This window comes from Rhinoraja longicauda, chromosome 4, assembly GCF_053455715.1.
Source record: "Rhinoraja longicauda isolate Sanriku21f chromosome 4, sRhiLon1.1, whole genome shotgun sequence".
In the NCBI taxonomy this organism is placed as follows: Eukaryota; Metazoa; Chordata; class Chondrichthyes; order Rajiformes; family Arhynchobatidae; genus Rhinoraja; species Rhinoraja longicauda.
In genome coordinates, this window is record NC_135956.1 from 50856343 (window position 1) to 50880713 (window position 24371).

Consider the following 24371-nt stretch of genomic DNA (forward strand, 5'->3'; position numbering starts at 1 on the left):
CACCTGGTTTCATCTGCTCATCCTCCTTATTTGGTTCCAACTATTACTTATCATAGGATCTGCTCTCCTCTATCCCACCTCACTCTACATGTGTTTTTAAAAATCAGTGTCCACCTATCACCTACCAACTCCGTTGCTTCAACTCCGTCAACAGGGTGGCATGGTGGCGTAGCGTTAGAGTTACTGCCTTACAGCACCAGAGACCCGGGTTCGATCCTGACGACGGGTGCTTGTCTGTACGGAGTTTACATGTTTTCCCCGTGACCTGGTTGGGTTTTCTACTACTGCGCCACTGTGCTGTCCTAATGGGGCTATTGACCTGAAACATCAACCATCCCTTTCCTCCGCAGATGTTGCTTGATCTGTTCAGACCCTGCAGCAGTTTATTGTTTGCTCGAGATTCCAGTATCTGTCTCTTGTATCTCCGTTCCCAACAACCTACTTGGTCTTCATATCCTGAGACCACGACAGACGATTTCTCTGAAAATCGCCCTTCCTCTTCAATCATCCAAACTTTCAAGATCTCCAGACATCTCGCATATCCCCGATTTGAATTGCTCTTCATAATTCTCTTGCCTTAAGCTGCCTTGGCCTAATTCCCTCAAAATCCCCCCCCTCATCCAAAACAGTTCCTTAAAATGAGCTATTTTGACAAAGCTTTGATCCTGTACATAAATATTTATTTATACAGGTTGGCGAACAGGTTTGGTTTGATAAGACCTGTAGGTACTTTTGAACATTATATTTCCAAAGAAGCACAACACATAAAAAAAAAATTCTCGAGGCATTATAATATCACTCTTTTAATGCCTAGGTATGGTGAAGTGCTCTCTCTTTCTGGGAGGTGGAATCAGAAATATTGGAATCAATGCTGTGTTGATTTGTTCCAGAACTTAGATCGTTGGATGTTGTCCACAATGGAATTGGGAGGATTCAGGACCCTCAGCATTCTTTCATGTTTGCACCTTGAATCTGAAGACCTGATTCAGACATTTTGTGGTCTCGATAAATTAAGTTTCCACCTGGATGTGCAGTTTTGTGCATGTCTGGTAAATAAAGCCTTATCCCAGCTTTTTTTAAAACCGGGATCTTACTGCATCATGCTGCCTCTCATAAAAGGCTTAATTCGTAGCCATGCCACATTTTATTCCACCCCGGGTAACTTGCACTGCAAGAAAAGCTCGTGACATCTGAGGATTGCATCATAATGAAAGTGGAAAGAATCCTCCAAAGTAATATAATGTTCAAACCCTGCTTTTCCACTTTGCTTCAGAAGGGATTGTTTAGGATGAATCTGTGCTAATTGTAGCACATGGAAATAAACATTACTTCATTGGCACTTAGCATTGAAGATTCTGCTGACTTTTCACTGAATCTTTGCAGTCTCAGCTGACAGCCTTTCTGATTTAAGGAGTCCTCAGTTTATGGACGTTTCGGAACCCTCCAGCTTCCATTTCCCACGAATGACCCACCATACTGAAAAATAACAGTTCTCCTGCATCGAGGAAGATGATTTGGGATGATTTCTGTGGTGTGGCACTAGTCATTTCCCAAGGGTGCTGGAGAAGTGACTTTCAGCGTTTTGTAGTCCTGTGTTAAGACATATGGAAATGTGGAAAAACAGTATTTGAGCAACTAGTAAATAAAATGTTCACAGATTTGAAAGCTGATTTGAATCAAAAACCCAACTTAGCATGACCCTGTCCAGGTGGAAAATCCCCTCACTTAATTGTCCCCTAATGACTTATTTTGAAAGCAAATAGAAAAATGCAAGGATTCCCCTGAAGCCCTCAATATGTATGGCTGTATGGATCTCTGCTTTGAACGTGGATAAGATGGATGGTCACAGTCTTTATCCCAGGCTAAAGGTGTCTACAACTATAGGGCACAGGTTTAAGATGAGAGGGGAAAGATTTAAAGGGGACCCGAAGGGCAGGTTTCTCATGTAGAGTTGGTGGATATATGGATATCACTCCAAAGATTATGGTGGATATACAGTGCCCTCAATAATGTTTTGGGACAAAGATCCATCATTTATTATTTGCCTCTGTACTCCAAAGTTTGAGATTTGTAATAGAAAAAAATCATTTTTATACATTTTGGTTTCACCATGTAGAAATTACAGCTGTGTTTATACATAGTCTCCCCCATTTCAGGGCACCATAATGTTTGGGACACATGGCTTCACAGGTGTTTGTAATTGCTCAGGTGTGTTTAATTGCCTCCTGAATGCAGGTATAAGAGAGCCCACAGCACCCAGTCTTTCCTCCAGTCTTTCCATTGCCTTTGGAAATATTTATTGCTGTTTATCAACATGAGAACCAAAGTTGTGCCAATGAAAGTCATATAAGCCATTATGAGATAGAGAAACAAGAATAAAACTGTTAAGATACATCAGCCAAACCTTAGGCTTACCAAAATCAACTGTTTGGAACATCATTAAGAAGAAAGAGAGCAGTGGTGAGCTTACTAATCGCAAAGGGACTGGCAGGCCAAGGAAGACCTCCACAGCTGATGACAGAAGAATTCTCTCTATAATAAAGAAAAATCCCCAAACACCTGTCCGACAGATCAGAAACACTCTTCAGGAGTCAGGTGTGGATTTGTTAATGAACACTGTCCGCAGAAGACTTCATAAACAGAAATACAGAGGCTACACTGTAAGATGCAAACCACTGGTTAGCCGCAAAAATAGGATGGCCAGGTTACAGTTTGCCAAGAAGTGCTTAAAAGAGCAACTACAGTTCTGGAAAAAATGTCTTGTGGACAGATGAGACGAAGATTAACTTATATCAGAGTGATGGCAAGAGCAAAGTATGGAGGAGAGAAGAAACTGCCCAAAATCCCAAGTATACCACCTCGTCTGTGAAACACAGTGGTGGGGGTGTTATGGCCTGGGCTTGTATGGCTGCTGAAGGTACTGGCTCACTTATCTTCATTGATGATACAACTGCTGATGGTAGTAGCATAATGAATTCTGAAGTGTATAGACACATCCTATTTGCTCAAGTTCAAACAAATGCCTCAAAACTCATTGGCCGGCGGTTCATTCTACAGCAAGACAATGATCCCAAACATACTGCTAAAGCAACAAAGGAGTTTTTCAAAGCAAAAAAAAGGTCAATTCTTGAGTGGCCAAGTCAATCACCCGATCTGAACCCAATTGAGTATGCCTTTTATATGCTGAAGAGAAAACTGAAGGGGACTAGCCCGCAAAACAAGCATAAGCTAAAGATGGCTGCAAGACAGGCCTGGCAGATCATCACCAGAGAAGACACCCAGCAACTGGTGATGTCCATGAATCACAGACTTCAAGCAGTCATTGCATGCAAAGGATATGCAACAAAATACTAAACATAATTACTTTCATTTACATGACATTGCAGTGTCCCAAACATGATGGTGCCCTGAAATGGGGGGATTTTGTATAAACACAGGTGTATTTTCTACATGGTGAAATCAAAATGTGTAAAAATGGCATTTATTAAAATCTGACGATGTGCACTTTAACCACATGTGATTTTTTTCTATTACAAATCTCAAATTGTGGAGTACAGAGGTAAATAAATAAATGATGGGTCTTTGTCCCAAACAATATGGAGGGCACTGTATGGATATTCCTTCTCTCCAGAGATGCAGCCTGACCCGGTGGATATATGGAACTAGCTGTTTGACAAAGTGGTAGAGGCGGGTACATTTATAGTGTTTAAAAGACATTTGGACAGGATAGGGAAAGTTTAGAAGGAAATGGGCCAAATGTGAATGAGACTAGCCTAGGTAGGCACCCTAGTTGGCAAGGACGGGTTGTGTTGAAGGGCCTTTTTCCCCTGCTGTACATTTCTATGCTCAAAGCACCCACAGTTAACCAGCTGATTGGCATGTTTTTTGGCTTGGAAGCAGTTTACGCTGATGGTTTGCGTATGTAACCATCAATTGAGGGCACTCCGTAATGATTTAGCCTTGTGTGGAATGCATACAATGCAACCAGGAGATCATTTTTCATGGCAGTCACATTTGTGTGTGAAAAGGTAGAATTGTTATAAGGTTGCCCGCAGGAACAGTATTTATAGGCTCGTGGAAAAATATGGGATGGGACTGAATCGTATTTCAAGTGCTTCATAAACAATCTCATCCAAGTGGACATGAGCTCTGCCTTCATGACTTCTGCCTTGGGCTGAAGTTGGAGGATATCTGAATGAGATTCACTGGAATAATTACAGGATTGTCCTGTGGCTAAAGAAATTGCATTGATATTCTTTGGAGATTAGAAGAATGAGGGGTGATCTTATCGAAACATATAAGATGCTGAGGGGGCGTGGCAGTGTAAAGGTTGATGTGTTTCCACCAGTGAGAGATTTTTGAACAAGTGGACATATTTACAAGATTAGGCAGCAATGGGGTGTTTAGGAGAAGCTTCCTGCAGAGAGAGGGTGGCGAAGCTCTGGAAATTTACATGTCTAGAGGGTGGTGGAAGCTAAATCATTGGGGGAATTTAAATATGGGGAAAATTCGGGTTATGTGGAACAGGTGAAGAAAAGGAGATGAGGCCTGGGGCAGATTAGCCATGATTTTATTGACTGACCGGCAGGCTTGAGAGGCCGTGAACTTCTCCTGCTCCGACTTTTTCATAGAGCTGGATACTGTAAAGACTGGTTTATAAGGAGTCCAATGTTTGCATCACTGCTCATCCCCCTTGTGTACTTGACATCAGGGTGTGCATCAGTGCTGAAGCAGCTGTATGATTTTGCTACACTACCGAGATACATCAGATAGAAGCTGTGAGATGTGGAGGTGCCTGACAGACCTACACAGCGCAGAGACAAATGGGCACTGAGAGGAAGGAATTTCACGGGACGTGGGGTAGATAGAGACAGCTAGCAAAATGCAAAATCATGTGTGGGGCAAGCAAAAGCAATCTTTAGTGGCCACGTTCACAGGGTGGGCTAACATCTTGTGAATTGGGCCACTGCATACTCAATTTTACTGGGCACCATATGTGCTCCAAAGTCAGTGAGGAAGGAAATACTAGGTTGATTGGCATAGAGACAGGACACTGAGCCTGCTCTTCCCAGTTCACCCTCAAGACCAAGAGAAATCATCTTGTGCCTTGTAGTGGGACGAATTTGACTTCTCAAAACAATTAAGCAACTTAATGTTAATGAGGTAACGCTTGCCAGACTGGGTCAAGAGCCAAAATGTGGACGGCTCAAATGAACTAATTTTTATGTCACAGTGAACTTACTCTTCTCTTTGACATAAAATTTGCACAGGGACTGCTGTCGGGAAACAGTAACTTTGTGTTTTGCTCCTAAGCTGTTGATAGGGTCTGTCTGTGTGATCTTTGTAAGGAGATAAGGGCAGTACGGACAGCTTAAAGCAGAGCTTGTTTACAACGACGCAGGCGAAAACAGTCAGACATAAATTAGGGTTGACGGTTTCATGAAGCACAATTGGTTGATTGCAGATTCAATGTGACTACCCTGAACTGAGCGATGATCCGTACAGTATGCAAAACTCCCTTCCTTACTGGTCTGTGCCCACCAGCCTCCCAGCAACCTTCCCAAAGCCCTCAGCTACCGCTTTGAGTGGAACCAGAACTGAACATGCCATTGTTGTCTCCAAATTCCTTTTGACAACAATCACATTCTTTTAAAAACTTCATAGATTCTACTTGTCACTGGTTATAAATGAATCTTTTGCTACCAAGCAAGCATTTTTTATTTTCAAATGGTGGGAAGGTATACAGCACCGTGACTGAAATACACATTTGCGTTTAAAACCCATCTAAAACCAGAACCATTAAATGTTCCCTAATTTTTTTGGAGCATGTTGGAATTTTAACACTGGCTTCGAGTTTAACACATTTGTTTGCTTGGTGCACTGTTCCTGGATTCTCTATTGCTTTATCACAGAGCAAATATCTTGATGTAACATTCTCAGGCATGGTAGAATAGCAGCATTGCTTGTCCAAATTAGCAACCAGTGGGTGCTTTGCGATGAAAATTCAAGTCTCCATTTAAATAAATGATATTTGTGCCATATGTTTATGTATAATGACTATTAGGCATGCAGTACTAATGATAGCTATTGTAGAAAACTCTAAATGATCATGACAATTATTTGCTTTAAAATTCAAGCATTTTATCTGCGAAGGAAATAAAATCATTCTTGATTGTATACAGAGACAGCACCTCAAAGCGCTTTGCACGAGGAATTAATTGTTTTCTGGAGCGCTTTCACTGTTGCAAAGGAACATGATATCTCATAAGACTTCAGTGAAAGTACTTTATATAATTTCTACTATGCAGTGAAATCGTGTCTGTTTCTGTGAAGCACTTGATGAGACAACAATTTATTCCTTGTGGGCCATGTGATTTTAAGCGACTGGGTAAAATGTTAGTTGATCAGATTTTTACCTTAAAAATAAGTGAACTATGAGCAACCAATGTATCAGAATATGTATGCAGAGAGCTATTCAATACTGTACATTGATAACCACGGTCTGATTGACAACCCAATATAAGGAAGATGTATTCTGTTTAGATGTAATGATAACACCTGGGATATTTCTTTACCTCTTTCTCTCTCTCTCTCTGCATTTTTCTGTTTAGACATTCCAAAGCCTATACTTGTTCTCTTCCTCTGAGATGTATTCAAGAGAGAGTTAGACTTAGATCTTAGGGCAAACGGAATCAAGGGATATGGAGAGAAAGCAGGAATGGGGTACTGATTTTGGATGATCAGCCATGATCATATTGAATGGCGGTGCTGGCTCGGAGGTCCGAATAGCCTAATTCTGCACCTATTTTCTATGTATCTATGTTTCTATAAGAGAATTGGTACATTAGACGTTGAAAGTGTGCTTTAGGAATTGACCTTCTTGTCATGAGAAGACTGGGATTCATAACGATGATTCTCCTGTTTGTTTGCAATGGAGTGAGAGAATTGTCAAAAAGGGGCAGATGGGAAACTGATGGAGAAATAATGTTCGGTACCCATGCAGTTAGAAACTTGCTCTAAGAAAGTGTAACAAGGTGCCTGGTTCTTAATGCGAATAGTTTATCATTATACTTCCATAGTGCCTTCCCTGTTAATGCTTTCAAGTTAGCTTTGATGAGATCATGTACCATATGGGGTCCATCCTTAATCAGTGCACCGTCCAAAATGTGTGGGTCTTGGTTCAATCTCGGGTACTACAGAGCCGCCCCATTTCGCTATGTTGACTTGGACATGGAGAAGATTTAGGTACTTCCAAGTGGTCCATATATCTTCTACCCCAATTCGGTTCCCCCACAGGAAGTTGCTCAGCTGGACTTGTATCCGTGTTGATCCACTCTTGGGCTCTGTGCTGTTGCCTCAACTGCAATTTCTCACAGGATGGGGAGAGGAGGGAATGCAGTAGTTTTGTTTGTCCTCAAAGAATATTTGCTCATTTTGTAAACCACGATGAATGTTTAATACTGATGAATGCTAGCGTTAGGTTCGCACAACTATGTGAACTTTCTTTCCATCCTGTCCCATTGGCAAATAAATAATTAAAGTGCTTTGGCTCCAGATTATGGTCTCAAACTATTGGTGAGCACCTAAGAGTTTGAGCACCTGGAGCAGCTAGAGTTTTAAAGGAGCTTCTCTACAGATTACGTCTCTTCCCAATAGAAGATATCAGCAAGAAAATTAGAACCCCATGCAGTGAATTTTTTGAAGCACCTCAAGCAATAACAAATGGACATTGGGCACTGACTTGTGGAAGCTGGTTATATACTACACAGTCTCTGTAACGGCCAATAATCTATGTGCTGAATCCATCTATCTGAGTTGAGGAAGTGATAGTATTGATCGGTCAGAAGTGTTCATTGGCTTGCAGATGACGAACACAGTGAAGTTAAAAGAGTACTTGTTTTGTAATTTACAATCAACTTGCAGAAATAATTGTGGAGTGGCATCTGAAAGAAATGGTGGAATATTGAAAAGGCATTCAGGGCTTTTATTAGGAAGCTTGCCGTTTAATGATCAGTTGCTAGATTGAAGAATTCCTTCCCTACAAATTCCTGATTCTCAGAAATAGATCCAAAGAATAAAGCAACAGAAAACCTTAGAGCAACCAAAGAAAATCCGATTTAGAAATATGGTTAGAAATAGTTGCATATGCCTAAATTTCAGACCTCTGACATTTATAAAATAAAGAAAAATACCAACTGAACAAATGTAAAGTCGTTGACCTTCATTGTATATTCAATTATAAGGATTTTATTTTTGGGGCTATTTTTGCAATGAATTTTCCACTCCTGTTGTTCAATTACTGTTTGACCCTTCAGCAGAGATGTAAATTAAGTGACATTTCCTTGTTGTCCTGTATTTAAAATGCAATTTTAGTTGTGGATCATAAATGATGATCTTCATTCTGGAGCTAATTTATTCATTTAACAATTTCCCCCCAAGAAGTTCCAGCACAAGCCTCGAAAGCAAACTGAGCAGAAGAAATCAAAGTCGGCTGAATTTCTGATGGGTGAGCTTTGCTTGATGAGTTATTGCTCATAATTTGTGTAAGGATTAATTAACTAATTACAGACAAATGGCTGTAGGCTAAATTTTCTTCTTGCATGTCAGGGCACAGTTTGTAATTATTTTAATCATTTATTTTTTTAAGCTTCAGATTTAATTTTAACCTAATTGTGTTTTGGTGCCATTCGAGGATGATGTGTTTGTCTGCATATTTGATAAAGGAATGTAAAAGGAATTACGGGGAAAATATTTCCCTGGTTGTCATATGCATGTATTTTTGTGTAACGTGCAACCCTGACCTTCCTGTTTTTTTGACGGTTCGAGTAAAAGACATCAGATCTGGAGCAGAAGGCATTGAAAATCCTGCTTTTAACATCAGTACGAGAAACCTTTCAGCATATCATAATTCAGCAGAAAAAGAAATTAGACATGACAGACATGATAGTACCCTTGCAGCTCACCAACAAAAACTCCTGCTTCGAACCTATGATCAAGCGAGAGGTGAGGTTTCAGTCCTGATTAACCTCAAAGTGACTGACAGTAGTTTTGTTCTTGGTCTAAACCTCACATTCCGGTGTCTAAACCTTGCATTCCAACTTTGCGGGTTGGAGCACGTTCCTTCCAAATCCGTTCTGTGAACTGCAAAAAAAATATAGCAAATCCGTTTGGAACCAGAGATGCATTTCACCTGCAAACTTGGTGGAAAAAGCTCCATTGGAATGGTTGATCTTGAGTGCCTTCTCTTCACCCACTTAAACTAATTCTTTTAAAAGGGACTGTGAATAAAGTAATGAAAGTGGGCACCCTTTAGATGCCTGTATTTAACTTCACACACCTTTTCAAAGGACCTTAATCACAGAGCTTACCTCAGTTTTCCTTTTATTTTCAAGCTAAATCCCTTAATTATTTTGCCAAAATGTTCACCTCTGAGTGCTAAAAAGTGCAATCATTGGATTAAACAGGCTTACAGGTTCTAAAGAAAAATATGCTGTACTGTGACAGGTTATATGACGGCCTATATAAATCTTCAGATAAGGAGCCTACCTTTGCAAATGATTTTGTACGAAGAGAAACCTATAATTTATTTTTTAAATGTTGCATTTGTTTTGGTGTCTTGAACAAAACACAGCAAATCATTAACGGCCAAATCATGCCAGTCATTTTACAGTGCGTTTGTGTGACATCTCCCTCTTTTAAGGTCTCTTTTAAGAACAGAGAGTGTAGCCTATGAAATTTGTCACAGTTTTACACTCTTGTTGCCTGAGTAGTCAAGGTAATATGCTTTCTTGAAGATATGTGTAGTGTGTATGTGCTTGCTGTTCAGTAGAATAATGGAGACCTCTTTCAAAGCAAAATGAGTAAAGAGTAGCATATATAATCCTTCACAGGTGATCCTCAAGATTTAATATTATTCACAACGCTGATCCATGCATATCGTTCAAAGTAAATCTACCATGTTGGAATTGCATTGCCATACTCTCCCCTTGAAATTGCAGACCTGATGTAAAATTTTGTTAATAGTTCCATTACAGAGATCTCTGAAGTAAATGATACAATATTATGCATAACTGCATTAACATGTATCTTGGTCTTTTCCAGTCATTTTCTTATCCCACTTTTGTCCTGTGGTAATGCCATTAAGAACTTAGTTAAATAAACTGTACTGAATTATTTTACGAAATGTAAAAAAGGTATTATATCATGAAAAGGGAGTATTTAAATAAAAACTGATAAGGATGATGGTGAGTTGATGTAAAGACCCATTTTCCTCACTTAAAGATTTAATGGAAGAAAAATTTGCCACCTTTGTGACTCCAGACCCTCAGTAAGATGTGCAGGAAGAATGTGTGAATGGACATTGCAAGTGTTTTATTATCATTAAACATGGTGAAAAGGTTCAAGGAGAAAGATTAAATGTGGCCCAGCTATTCAGAAGAATCCACATGATAACATGATAACATGATTGTACAAGGATTAATACTGTCACTAATGCCTTGTCATAGCCATTACATATGGGCGGCACGGTGGCGCAGCGGTAGAGTTGCTGCCTTACAGCGAATGCAGCGCCGGAGACTCAGGTTCGATCCTGACAACGGGCGCCGTCTGTACGGAGTTTGTACGTTCTCCCCGTGACCTGCGTGGGTTTTCTCCGAGATCTTCGGTTTCCTCCCACACTCCAAAGACGTACAGGTATGTAGGTTAATTGGCTGGGAAAATGTAAAAGAAAATTGTCCCTAGTGTGTGTAGGATAATGTTAATGTGCGGGGATCGCTGGGCGGCGCGGACCCGGTGGGCCGAAGGGCCTGTTTCCGCGCTGTATCTCTAAATCTAAAAAAAAATCTAAAAATATCAGCATTTGGATTGCTTCTGACTTTATTGTGGATTTTTAAATTCATTTGGATCATCTTAAAGTCAGTTTAGTAAGAACTCAATGTCCTTCCTTTAGCCAATATAGTATTTATTTTAAAAAGCTATATAATTGACAGTATTCAGAATTGATGGAATTTATTTTAAATAATCCGGCATGTGTATTCTTTGAAATATTCACCTCCCTCTATTCATTGGACACAAGCTACAAAGTTACATTGCTCTCCAATAAACAAAAAAGTAAGTTGCAGGTTAGGACACAGCTAAACTAAACTGTGGATGGTAATGATCAAGCAGTGACTTGATTGACTTCACGTCACCACCCTAAACATTCAAACCATCCACAAAAGCATGCAGTGGCTACAATATGTACTATCAACAAAGTGTACTGCAATTACTCACCTAGGCTACTTCAACATCTCCCAAACTTGTGACCTTTATCACCAAGAAGGACAAAGCCAGCAGGTTCATGGAATACCGCTACCTGCAGGTTCCCTTCCAAATCACCCTGACGTGGATTGTGTTGCCAGTCCCTCATCATCACTATTCAAAATCCTAGAACTCCTTTGCTCAGTGCATTGTGCAAATACTTTCACCAGAAGTTCAATAATGTGGTTCTCCATCAACTTCTCAGGGAGATTAGGGATGGGCAATAAAAAGAAGCCTTGCCAATGATGCCCATCAAATTTAAAAAACCCCACAGCATCTCTCTGCTGGAGACAAGCATGGCATCACAATTCTAAATGCAAGATCAATACATTCTACTATTTTCTCTGCAGTAGGTGAGGTGGATTCTCTGCTCTGAATGCCAAGGCTACCTAGGAATTCCTGTGGAAATCTTAGATGCCAGGCCTGGGATCAGCCTAAGTTGGTAGTTGCCTCTGATGTCCTTGGTCCTCTGCTGTGGCTGTATGTGCTGCTCTGACAAACTTCTCAAGGAAGTTTGGGGTAGATAGACACACAAAGCTGGAGTAACTCAGCGGGACAGGCAGCATCTCTGGAGAGAAGGAGTGGGTGAAGTTTCGGGTTGAGACCCTTATTCAGACAAATTTGGGGTAGTGTGATCTTCTGCAGCCTTTGTCACTCTTTGGCAGAGACACCTGCTTTTGAGCCCGTGTAGGTCTAAACCTGGGATCTCAGCATGGCATTCCTGTTCTACTGGTCGGTAAAACATAGAAACATAGAAAATAGGTGCAGGAGGAGGCCATTTGGCCCTTCGAGCCAGCACCGCCATTCATTGTGATCATGGCTGATCACAATGAATATGATGACCCAATGATATTGGCTCCTATGTGAAAGGGAAATGTTTGTTTTTATTATTTACTTAAATTACCTTCAATGGTTCCAATTGATTTTGTGGTAGGTAGATCTTTCTTTAGCTTTTTACGTTAGAAAAGTTAAAATTTAAAAATCAATTGTAACTGATTGTCGGAGCTATTGTGTGATTCTGGTTGGACCAAGACCTCTCCTGCACTGTACCCAAGTGCAGGGAGACAGTGTCCTCACAGGAGTCTGTGCTTTTTGGACCATCATCTAGCCTGTGGGCTGGCAGCCATTTATGGCCAATGGAAGACATTTCCAAGTCCCATTCTCTCCTGGTAAATAGACTCGACTTTCTGCTTAGTTTTATAATCATAATGGAGAACCGTTACAACAAACAACACAAAATATGCTGAGAGCCAAATTTGTCTTTGGTTGCTGATACAAAATATGTACAAATGTAACATCTGCCAGTTGTAATTCTCTCCACACCTTTGTTTCCATTGACCTGAGGCAGTCAATGAATTTGTACATTTACTCCAAGCTATCAGGGACTTTGCCATTTTTGTTACTTCCTTTTTATAGTCAATTAAGCTTTTCTTTTTAGACCTACTGTAATTCTCAGATGCAGAAATGCATTTCTGAAGGATTAATAGAGGGTACATCACAGTCAGCAGTGTTCTGCATTTAATGTTGCCACAGGAAAGGTGTATAAGTGCCACATCATCCCCTGGCAGTCACAGGCTGTGTTTATACAGTTATCATTCTAGGCTTGTGAAAAGTGACAATCTCAGTGGCGAGACAGCTTTGATATGATTTCAGTATGGTGCCACATAAGACCCTTTGGGCTTTACACTTTATAATGTCAAATTGAGTTTATGTGGTGCTTAGGCAGTTCATTGGTCCTCATAGACAATATGGAAACTTAAGGCCAAGTTTAAAAAAACATTCTGACAAAGTGCTGAGACTGCCCAAGATCTGTAGACATCTGAGATGTAATGACCAGGACTGGAGCTTGATAGAAGAACACAACTGCATGTGCCAAGCTTCTGGACAGACTAGGCTTGTACTCGCTGGAATTTAGAAGACTGAGGGGGGATCTTATAGAAACATATAAAATTCTTAAGGGGTTGGAGAGGCTAGATGCGGGAAGATTGTTCCCGATGTTGGGGTAGTCCAGAACCAGGGGTCACAGCTGAAGGATAAGGGGGAAGTCTTTTAGGACCGAGATGAGAAAACATTTCTTCACACAGAGAGTGGTGAGTCTGTGGAATTCTCTGCCACAGAAGGTAGTTGAGGCTAGTTCATTGGCTATATTTAAGAGGGAGCTAGATGTGGCCCTTGTGGCTAAAGGGATCAGGGGGTATGGAGAGAAGGCAGGTACAGGTTACTGAGCTGGATGATCAGCCATGATCATATTGAATGGCGGTGCAGGCTCGAAGGGCCGAATGGCCTACTCCTGCACCTATTTTCTATGTTTCTATGTTTCTGCATACACAGAGAATTCATCTCCACAGAAGCTGCAGACCATTCTTTGTTTCCACCAGTCTTATAACACAAGTAAAACCAGGAGCGTTTCTGACCAATATAAAGTCTCAACAAGCATTTAATATCCATAATGACACACACATTATGGGAATGGAATCCTTTCCTGGCTTAGGGTATTAAGGTGCTCTGGTGGGAAGCTAGCAATGCTCATAAACCCCAGTATGTGAATCGTCAATGTCTCCTGATGAAAATAATTTATTCACGTGTATATCGTCTCAGTTTTCTTTGTGATGTGGTGGTGGGCAGTGAATTGAGAGACATAGTAGGGTTCTGCTGGTGTTGCCAGGAAAGTATTCTGTGATGAGGACATTGAGAGCCAATATGAATTAAATATCCACAGAGAGAATAGTCCAGGCATGAAGGCATGGTTGAAGGTCTTTCCACAGCATAATCTCAGCTTGGACAACCCTGGAAAACCCAAGTCTGTGTATACATTGGCCATCAGAGAGTTCTGGGTGGGATGTAGTGTCGCAAAGACTCTCTGGGAAGGGCTCTGCACTGATGGTCCCTGACAAACCCTGAATGACTAGCGATGATCAGAACAATGCCTGTAGTAACGGAGAGCTACCAGGGGTGTCAACACTGAGCCACCATTTGAATGAATAACTTGGCAGCAAAATGCTGGAGGAAACATCACTGTTCGTTTAAACAAACTCTGCAGACTCAGGAAGACTACAGTCATTTCTGAAGCTGCCGTCAGTTTTCTTGAGAGCAGAGTGTCCCTATAAATAACGAGTAAAGCAACACATATACAAATATTGGAACAATATTGAGGTTGGCATTGCTGCTGCAGAAGGTGACGGGACTGATGAGGCTCTGCCTTAGATTCGTGGAGTGATACAGCTGGGAAATAGGCCCTTAGAAACATAGAAACAGAAAATAGGTGAAGAAGGAGGCCATTAGGCCCTTTGAGCCAGCACCGCCATTCATGGTGATCATGGCTGATCATCACTAATCAATACCCCGTGCCTGCCTTGTCCTGATATCCCTTGATCCCACTAGCCCCTAGAGCTCTATCTGACTCTCTCTTAAATCCATCCAGTGATTTGGCTTCCACTGCCATGGATCTGTGGCAGAGAATTCCACAAGTTCACAACTCTCTGGGTGAAAAGGTTTTTTCTCACCTCGGTTTTAGATGGCCTCCTCTTTATTCTTAGACTGTGGCCCCTGGTTCTGGACTCCCCCAACATTGGGACCATTTTTCCTGCATCTAGCTTGTCCAGTCCTTTTATAATTTTATACGTCTCTATAAGATCCCCTCTCATCCTTCTAAACTCCAGTGAACACAAGCCCAGTCTTTCCAATCTTTCCTCATATGACAGTCCTGCCATCCCAGGGATTAACCTCGTGAACCTACGCTGCACTGCCTCAATAGCAAGGACGTCCAAACTCAAATTAGGAGACCAAAACTGCACACAATACTCCAGATGTGGTCTCACCAGGGCCCTGTACAACTGCAGAAGGACCTCTTTGCTCCAATACTCAAATCCTCTTGTTATGAAGGCCAACATGCCATTAGCTTTCTTCACTGCCTGCTGTACCTGCATGCTCACTTTCAGTGACTGGTGTACAAGGACACCCAGGTCTCATTGCACTTCCCCTTTACCTAATCTGACACCATTGAGATAATAATTTGCCTCTTTGTTTTTGCCGCCAAAGTGGATAACCTCACATTTATCTACATTATAATGCATCTGCCATGCATTTGCCCACTCACTCAACCTGTCCAAGTCACCCTGCAACCTCCTAACATCCTCTTCGCAGTTCACACTGCCACCCAGCTTTGTGTCATCTGCAAACTTGCTTATTGTTACTTCTATTTCCATCATCCAAATCATTAATAGATATTGTAAATAGTTGCGGCCCCAGCACCGAGTCTTGCGGTACTCCACTCGCCACTGCCTGCCATTCTGAAAAGGACCCGTTTATTCCTACTATTTGCTTCCTGTCTGCCAACCAATTCTCTATCCATGTCAATACCCTACCCCCAATACCATTTGCTCTAATTTTGCTCACCAATCTCCCATGTGGGACCTTATCAAAGGCTTTCTGAAAGTCTACTTACACTACATCACTGGCTCTCCTTCGTCCATTTTACTTGTCACATCCTCAAAAATTTCCAGAAGATTATTCAAGCAGGATTTCCCCTTCATAAATCCATGCTGACTTGAACCAATCCTTTTATTGCTATCCAAATGCGCCGTTATTACCTCTTTAATAATTGACTCCAGCATCTTCCCCACCACCGATGTCAGGCTAACTGGTCTATAATTTCCCGTTTTCTCTCTCACTCCTTTCTTGAAAAGTGGGATAACATTAGCTACCCTCCAATCCACAGGAACTAATCCTGAATCAATTGAACATTTACAAATGATCACCAATGCTTCCACGATTTCTAGAACCATCAGGCCTTGGGGATTTATCAGCCTTCAGTCCCATCAATCTACCCAATACTATTTCTCGCCTAATGCAAATTTCTTTCAGTTCCTCTGTCTCCCGAGATCCTCTGTCCTCTAGTACATCTTCCTTTATGAAGACAGATCCGAAGTACCTGTTCAACTCTTCTGCCATTTCCTTGTTACCCATAATAATTTCACCCGTTTCAGCCTTCAAAGGACCCACATTTGTCTTTACTAATCTTTTTCTCTTCACATACCTAAAGAAGCTTTTACTGTCCTTCTTTATATTCTTGGCCAGCGTCCCCTCGTACTTCATCTTTTCAGCCCGTATTGCCCGTTTTGTTACTTTCTGTTGTCCTTTGAAAGTTGCTCAATCCTCTGGCTTCCCGCTAATCTTTGCTGTGTTATACATCTTTTCTTTTAGTTTTATTCCATCCCTAACTTCCCTTGTCAGCCACGGTTGCCTCTTACTCCCCTTAGAATCTTTCTTCCTCTTTGGAATCAAATGATCCTGCATCTTCTGGATTATGTTCAGAAATTGCTGCCATTGCTGTTCCACCATCATTCCTGCTAGGATCCTTTTCCAGTCGACCTTGGCCAGCTCCTCTCTCATGCCTTCATAGTCCACTTTGTTCAACTGCAGCACTGACACTTCTGATTTAACCTTCTCCCTCTCAAATTGCAGATTAAAACTAATCATATTATGGTTACTGCCACCAAGTGGGTCCTTTACCTTGAGTTCCCTTATTAAATCTGGTTCATTGGACAACACTAAATCCAGAATTGCCTTCTCTCTGGTAGGCTCCAGTACAAGCTGCTCTAAGAATCCATCTCGGAGGCACTTACAAACTCCCTTTCCTGGGGTCCAGAACCAACCTGATTTTCCCAGTCTACCTGCATATTGAAATCCCCCATCACCACAGTGGCATTACCTTTGTTACATGCCAGTTTTAACTCCTGCTTTAACTTACACCCTATATCTGGGCTACTGTTTGGGGGCCTGTAGATAACTCCCATTAGTGTCTTGTTACCTTTACAATTCCTCAACTCTATCCACAGTGACTCTACATCGTCAGTCCCAATGTCACCCCTCGTAAGGGACTGAATTTCATCCCTCACCAACTGTGCTACCCCACCTCCTCTGCCCAACAGGCTGTCCTTTCTATAGGACTTATAATCCTGAATATTCAGTTCCCAGTCCCGATCCTCCTGCAGCCACGTCTCTGTAATCCCCACAATATCATATCTACCAATCTCTAACTGAGCCTCAAGCTCATCCACTTTACTTCTTATACTTCGCGCATTCATATATAATACTTTTAATCCATTGCTCATCTCACCTTTCACATCGTTTCCTATTACACTTGGCCATTCTCTCCTATCCCTTCGTAAGCTTTCTATCCCGTTAATTCTGGGGTCTATGTTAACTTTTCCTATACTCTCCCTTTAACTCCATCCTTGTCTATCCCATTTGACACCCCCCCCCCCCCTTATTTAGTTTAAAACCATCCGTGTAGCAGTGGCAAATCTGCCTGCCAGAATGCTGGTCCCCAGCCTGTTGAGGTGTGACCCATCCCTTTTGTACAATCCACCCTTACCCCAAAATAGATCCCAGTGGTCTAAGAATCTAAATCCCTGCCCCCTGCACCAGCTCCTCAGCCACACATTCAGATCCCCTATCTCCCTGTTCCTGCCCTCACCAGCATGAGGAACTGGAAGTAAACCGGAGATAACCACTCTGGAAGTCCTGCTTCTCAGCCTTCTTCCGAGCTCTCTAAAGTCACGCTGCAGAATATCTTTCCTCTTCTTCTTGACGTCGTTTGTGCTGACATGCACTACCACTTCCGGCTGCTCACCTTCACCCTTGAGGATGCTCTGCACTCGGTCTGTGATGTCCTGGATCCTGGACCTTTTCCAGGAGTGACAACATCTTTCCTATAATATGGCGCTCAGAACTGAACACAATACTCTAAATGCGGCCTCACCAACGTCTCATCAACAACTGCAACATGACTTCCCAACTTCTATACTCAATACTCTGAGAGATGAAGGCCAAAGTGCAAAAAGCCTTTTAGAACACCCAATCTACCTGCGAGTCCACCTTCAAGGAACCATGCAACTGCACTCCTAGATCCCTCTAATCTAAAACACTACCCAGAGCCGTACCATTCACTGTGTAGGGCCTGCCCCTGTTAGACTTCACAAAATGCAACACCTCACATTTCTTTTCAACTGGAATAGAACTGATGTTTAGTTAGAGTCAGACTATTTCATGATGGCTGTGGTTCAGTGATGGGAGCTCCAATTTACATGGATATGGATGGAACGGTTATTATAAGAATTGTGATGCCATTATTTGTAACTGGCATTAAACTCTCATTGACTAGTATCATCGGAAGTGAAGATCTCTGATCCAATTCAAGTTGGTTGGTAGCAGTTCTGAGGCAGAAGGTTTTTGTATCAAGCTCCGCTCCAGAAACCAAAGCGCAGAAATCTGATGGAGTTCTGCACAGTCAGCATTGCAGTCTTTTGGGTGAGAAGTTGAACTGAGGCTTAGGATGTCACCTGAAATTAGTGTAAAGAACTCCATTTTGAAGGAGATCCTAAATTCGTAACTTGCATTTATCTGCAAGATTAATGAAGCAGATGTTTTGATCTTTATCGCAATGCTGTTTGTGGGAGTTTCCTGTCCACATTTGACAGGTGGCTTTCCTGGTTTAAAACAGTGACTCATTGTTCATACAGAAAGGAAACATGTCATTTGGCGCACCATGTCCAGTGGGCACCAATTTGCATTTACCCCATCTTCCAGCACTTGACCCGTAGCCTTCAGTGCCAAGGGATTCAAGACACTTCAATACTGTTAATGACTCTGCTTCCACTGCTTTCTTAGTCCATGTATTCTGGTTATTGACCATTTTCTGGGTGAGAAAGATCCCCTTCGGTTCCCCTTTAAATCTTCCCACTTGCCCTAAATCAACGTCCTCTTGGTTTATCTACCTCTGATGTGGGGAAATGTTTCCTGCAGTCTACCCTGACCTTACCCTTCTTAATTTTATATGCTTCAATCACGTCCATTATTAATCTTCTCCACTGCAATGACATACTTTAAAAGTTATCCTTTAAAAGTACATCATCATGTCTGAAGGGTTTGTGAATTTTTTCAGAAACAGATGGGAAATGCAAGTCCTAATTTGGAATTTCTTCTCTTTCCTCCCCGACTCCATTCATCTGCATTGGTTTAAACCTCACTACTGATGAAAACTTTTGTGTTGCTTTTCTCTCCACATATGCTGCCTGGCTCACTTTACTTCACATTTCCAGCATCTGCAGCATGTTTGTGTTCTGGGCAGATCAGCGTGCTCGATGTGTGAATTTAGGGTCCCCTGTTGGGGTATTCCTGGGGTAGTTAAAGTAGAGATGGTGGCATGAGTTTCTGGGAGCTACATTCTGTTGTCACATTCAGTAGTAGAAATTGAAGTGAGCATTGGACAATACTTTTGTCTGACGTATAATGAAGACAAAGTTTTCAATATTAACCAATGAGAAAATTCCAAGGTGGTGCTTGAAAAAGCCAATTTTTTTTTTGTCTCTGATAAAACTCAATGCTGAGAATAAATAGCCGTCTTGCTGAACCCTATATTTCCATTTAAGGATGTCTCATTTGGTTGGAGATATAAAAAAAACTGCAGATGCTGACATTTTGTTTTGAAGATTTAGCGTGGAAACAGGTCCTTCAGCTCCCCGAGTCCATGCCGACCATCAATCACCCTGGCTCACTTTATGTTATCCTATGTTCTAGACACGAGGGCCAATTTACAGAAGCCTCTTAAATTACAAACCTGCACTTCTTTGGAATGTGGGAGGAAACGGGAGCACCTGGAGAAACCCACACTCTCACAGGGAGAGCGTGCAAACTCCACACAGACAGCAACTGTAGTCAGGATCGAACACGGGTCTCTGGCGCTGTGAGGCAGCAGCTGTACTGCTGCGCCACTGTGCCACCCTTGTGACATTAGAAACAGAAAATGTTGGAAATACTCGGCAGGTCAGGCCACACATGTGGGAAGAGAAACAGGGTTGACGAAGAATCAGACAAAGGCACATCGACATGAAACATTAGCTCTGATTCTTTTCCCACAGATGCAACTTAATCTGCTGAGTATTTACAGCATTATTGTTCTTATATTTATTATGTCTCCTATTGCTTTCATAATGCTCTGAACTACTGATTAATTCCTTTTATCTGATTGATGAGTTTGGTCTAATCCTATCTCGGGAATGGAACACTATGGATCACGTCTTGCACTACCATGGATTCGTTTTTTTTCTAATTTGTGTTTTGTGCTAATGTTTTGTTTTTATAGTCTTGTTTCTCTTTTAACTGTCTTGCACAACTGATGTGTAATTTAAGTATACTTTATGTTTTTGTACATTTGCTCAAGTCTATGTACCCGAGATGCTGCTGCAAGCAAGATTTCACGGTGCCTGTATCTCACCATATTTACGTGCATATGTCAATAAAGTGGGCTTGACTTGATGATAGTGGGGACAGAGTAAGGCCTGGGTGAACATAGGCCAGGAAACAAATGCTCTCATGATTACATCAGAGGAAATGAAGCTTGTTGGAGAAGGATTTTGATCATGAATAGAATAAGTAATTGCAGTCTTTTTTTAAAGACATTCTCACAGGTACATAGATGGGAAAGGTTTAAAGGAATGTGGGCCAAATGCCGGCAAATTAAACTGGTTTAGGTGGGCACCACTGTTGCATGAATATGTTGGGCCGAAGCCATATGACTCTATGATTCTATATCTCTATGAATTTGTTCTGCTGATGCAATTAGGAACTGCCTTGTCTTACATTTTGTGTTTGTTAAATGGTGAAAGATTGGATAATGACGATATTCAAATGGACCTGGTGTGCTTGTACTCAAATAAGCATGCTTGGGTAAACGTGTACCTACTGGAAGCTTTAAAGAGGGTAAAAGGTATATTAACTTTGATTGTAAGAGGTTTTAAATACAATAGGTGAGAGTGTATTGCAGTAGTTTGGTGCTCTGCCAAGGCTGCCTCTAGAGCACTGTCTACAAGTCTAGGGCTCCTTACATGACAATGGATGTACGTGCTTAGTGCAATGAAGTTTCACTAGACTGGTTCCAGTGTTGGCTGGTTCATTGCATAAACTATTGAGCCAACTGAGACTCTTCTCTCAGGTTTAGAAGAATGAGAGGAGATCTCATTGAGATATATAAAATTCTTATAGGGCTTTCCAAGCCAGACTCAGTGAAACTGTAGGCACAAGGAACTGCAGATCTTCCTCGGGTGGCATGGTGGCGCAGCGATTGAGTTGCTGTCTAACAGCGCCAGAGACCAAGGTTTGATCCTGTCTATGGGAGCTGCCTGTGTGGAGTTTCCAAGTTCTCCCTGTGACCGCGTGATTTCTCTTCGGGTTCTCCGGTTTACAGTTGTATAGGGCCCTGGTAAGACCACATCTGGAGTATTGTGTACCGTTTTGGTCTCCTAATTTGAGGAAGGACATCCTTGTAATTGAGGCAGTGCAGCGTAGGTTCACGAGATTGATCCCTGGGATGGTGGGACTGACATATGAGGAAAGATTGAAAAGACTAGGCTTGTATTCACTGGAGTTTAGAAGGATGAGAGGGGATCTTATAGAAACATATAAAATTATAAAAGGACTGGACAAACTAGATGCACGAAAAATGTTCCCAATGTTGGGCAAGTCCAGAACCAGGGGCCACAGTCTTAGAATAAAGGGGAGGCCATTTAAAACTGAGGTGAGAAAAAACGTTTTCACCCAGAGAGTTGTGAACTTGTGGAATTCTCCACCACAGATCCATGGAAGTGGAAGCCAAATCACTGGATGGATTTAAGAGAGAGTCAGATAGAGCTCTAGGGGCTAGTGGAATCTAGGCATATGGGGAGAAGGCAGGCACGGGGTATTGATTGGGGACGATCAGCCATGATCACAATGAATGGCGGTGCTGGCTCGAAGGGCCGAATGGCCTACTCCTGCACCTATTTTCTATGTATCTATGTTTCTACTCCCACATTCCAAAGACATGCAGGTTTGGAAGTTAATTGGTTTCTGTGAAAACTGACCCCAGTGTGCAGGATAGAACTAGTGATTGCTGTTTGGCAGGGACTAAGTGGGCTGAAGGGCCTGTTTCCATGCTGTATCTCTAAACAAAATCCTATTTCCTCTGGAGACTAAGGAAATGTCTTCAACGACTGACCAATTTCTACAGCTGCACCACTGAAAGTTCTGCCCAAGATTGCAAGGAATTGCAGAAAGGTGTGGATGTAGCCCAGTCCATCACATAGACCAGACTCCCCAACAAATGACTCCATCTACATTTCACACTGCTTAGGAAAGCAGCCAGCATAATCAACGACCTTTTTCAATGTCTCTTCGTACCTCTCCCGTCAGCTAGAAGATATAAAAGCTTGAAAGCACATATCACCAGACTCAGGAACAGCTTCTTCCACTCTGTAATCAGACTTCTGAATGGCTCTTCCATGAGCTAGTGTGTGGCTCCAATCTTTCAACCCACCTCATTGCAGACATTGGATTTTTTCTCTGGAGCTGTAATGCTACAGTGTTGAAAACTATCTTCTGCACTCTGGTATTTTGCTCTTTGCACTTCCTGTCATACTATATATGGTTTGATTGTATTCAGATATCGTATATCTGAGTAAATTGGATAGCACGCAAACAAAAGCTATTCAATGATTCTCGGTACAAATGACACCAATAAACCGATAACATTTTTCCCTGTTGTGACAGGACCCAAAACATTAACAATTTTTCTTTCCACAGATGTTGCCTGACCTACTGAGTATTTCCGATATTATTTTAGCTTTCCAGGATCTGCAATGTTTTTGATTTTTTTAAACCAGCTCTCCGTTTCAGAGCTGCTAATAGGAAATGCATTTTATTTATAGCATTGACATTTCCTTTAATTTTCATTTATTTTAACTAAAGGCTCACAGTGATGCTTAAAAAAAAAGTGTCAGGAAAGCCCCCTTGCATTAACTGAGCAACACACTAATGATGCAGACATTAGAGCCCTCTTAATTGAATGCATGGATGGAGGACTGACATTGGGAGGGCTGACTGTTTTGTTTTGCTGCAGACACATTGAGGGCTATTTCCTACAGGGAGGAACAGCAGTGCTAGATGTAATAGCGTAGTGGTGTTATTATTGTACATAAGCCTTTGATTGGAACACAATCTGAAGGAGTTCCCAGCTGGATCGAGCTGCCTGGCCTCGCTATGGCACTTGTTACTCGCTGACAGATATATAAATGAAGTTTAAAAACATTTGGATTTTCGCTCTGTTTTTCTTTATTGAGCCCTGATAGTGAAGTGACTTTTACAACCCTTATTTACTGCTGCTGTGTATTTTATGACTGATGTCCAGAATTCAGCTGTGCCGGATAACAAAGTTGGCACGATTTGCCTTCAAACCTACTATTGAGCTGTGGAAAATGGTAGTTGTTTACATCTGCCTGGTTTTGTACAATATTTGGAGGTCAGGACTTTGGAAATTATACTTACAAAGCCTGCTCGACCCCGGCTGCTTTTCTTTTGCTGGAAGATCCCTTTGCGAAAGCTTGCGACTTTATTTTAAAGCTGCGCCCAATCTCTTTGTGGTTCTGCTCTTATTGCTGGTGCACTTCAGTGCGATTGGGTACCCAGTCTGACATCCAAATTTGTCTTTGCTCTGACCCCGCATGTCTCCCGGCAATGAGGGGACACCGGCCGGCATGATGATTGGATGTCGTCATTTGTTCTCCGTGAACGGTGCGTGCATGATCAGATTGAGAAGCATTTTGTGGTACATAGTTCCATGAACAATACTGTGCTCTGATCTCTGCAGCTGGCTGTCAAACATCAGTGCTGGCTCTTGGACACAATAGTAAATCTTAAATTGGAGTGTTATTTATATAGAAGGCAGGCATTTATAGCATTTGAGTAATTCTGATCGGTTGTGTTTCAGTGTTTGATTTCAATTATAGTTCTTTCATCATACAATCTGCACTGGCATAGAATTTCAGTTTGGTCATAAAGGTCAAGATATAGTTAGTCACAAAAATAATGGATACTGTGCAGATATGAAATAGCTTTTTACATTTTAAAAATGTTTTCTTGTTGCTCTCAGTGTTGTTGCCCCACCCGGGTTTGATCCTGACTGTGGGTGTCGTCTGTATGGAGTTTGCATGATCTCCCTGTGATCGCATAGTTTTCCTCAGTGAGTTCCAGTTTTCATC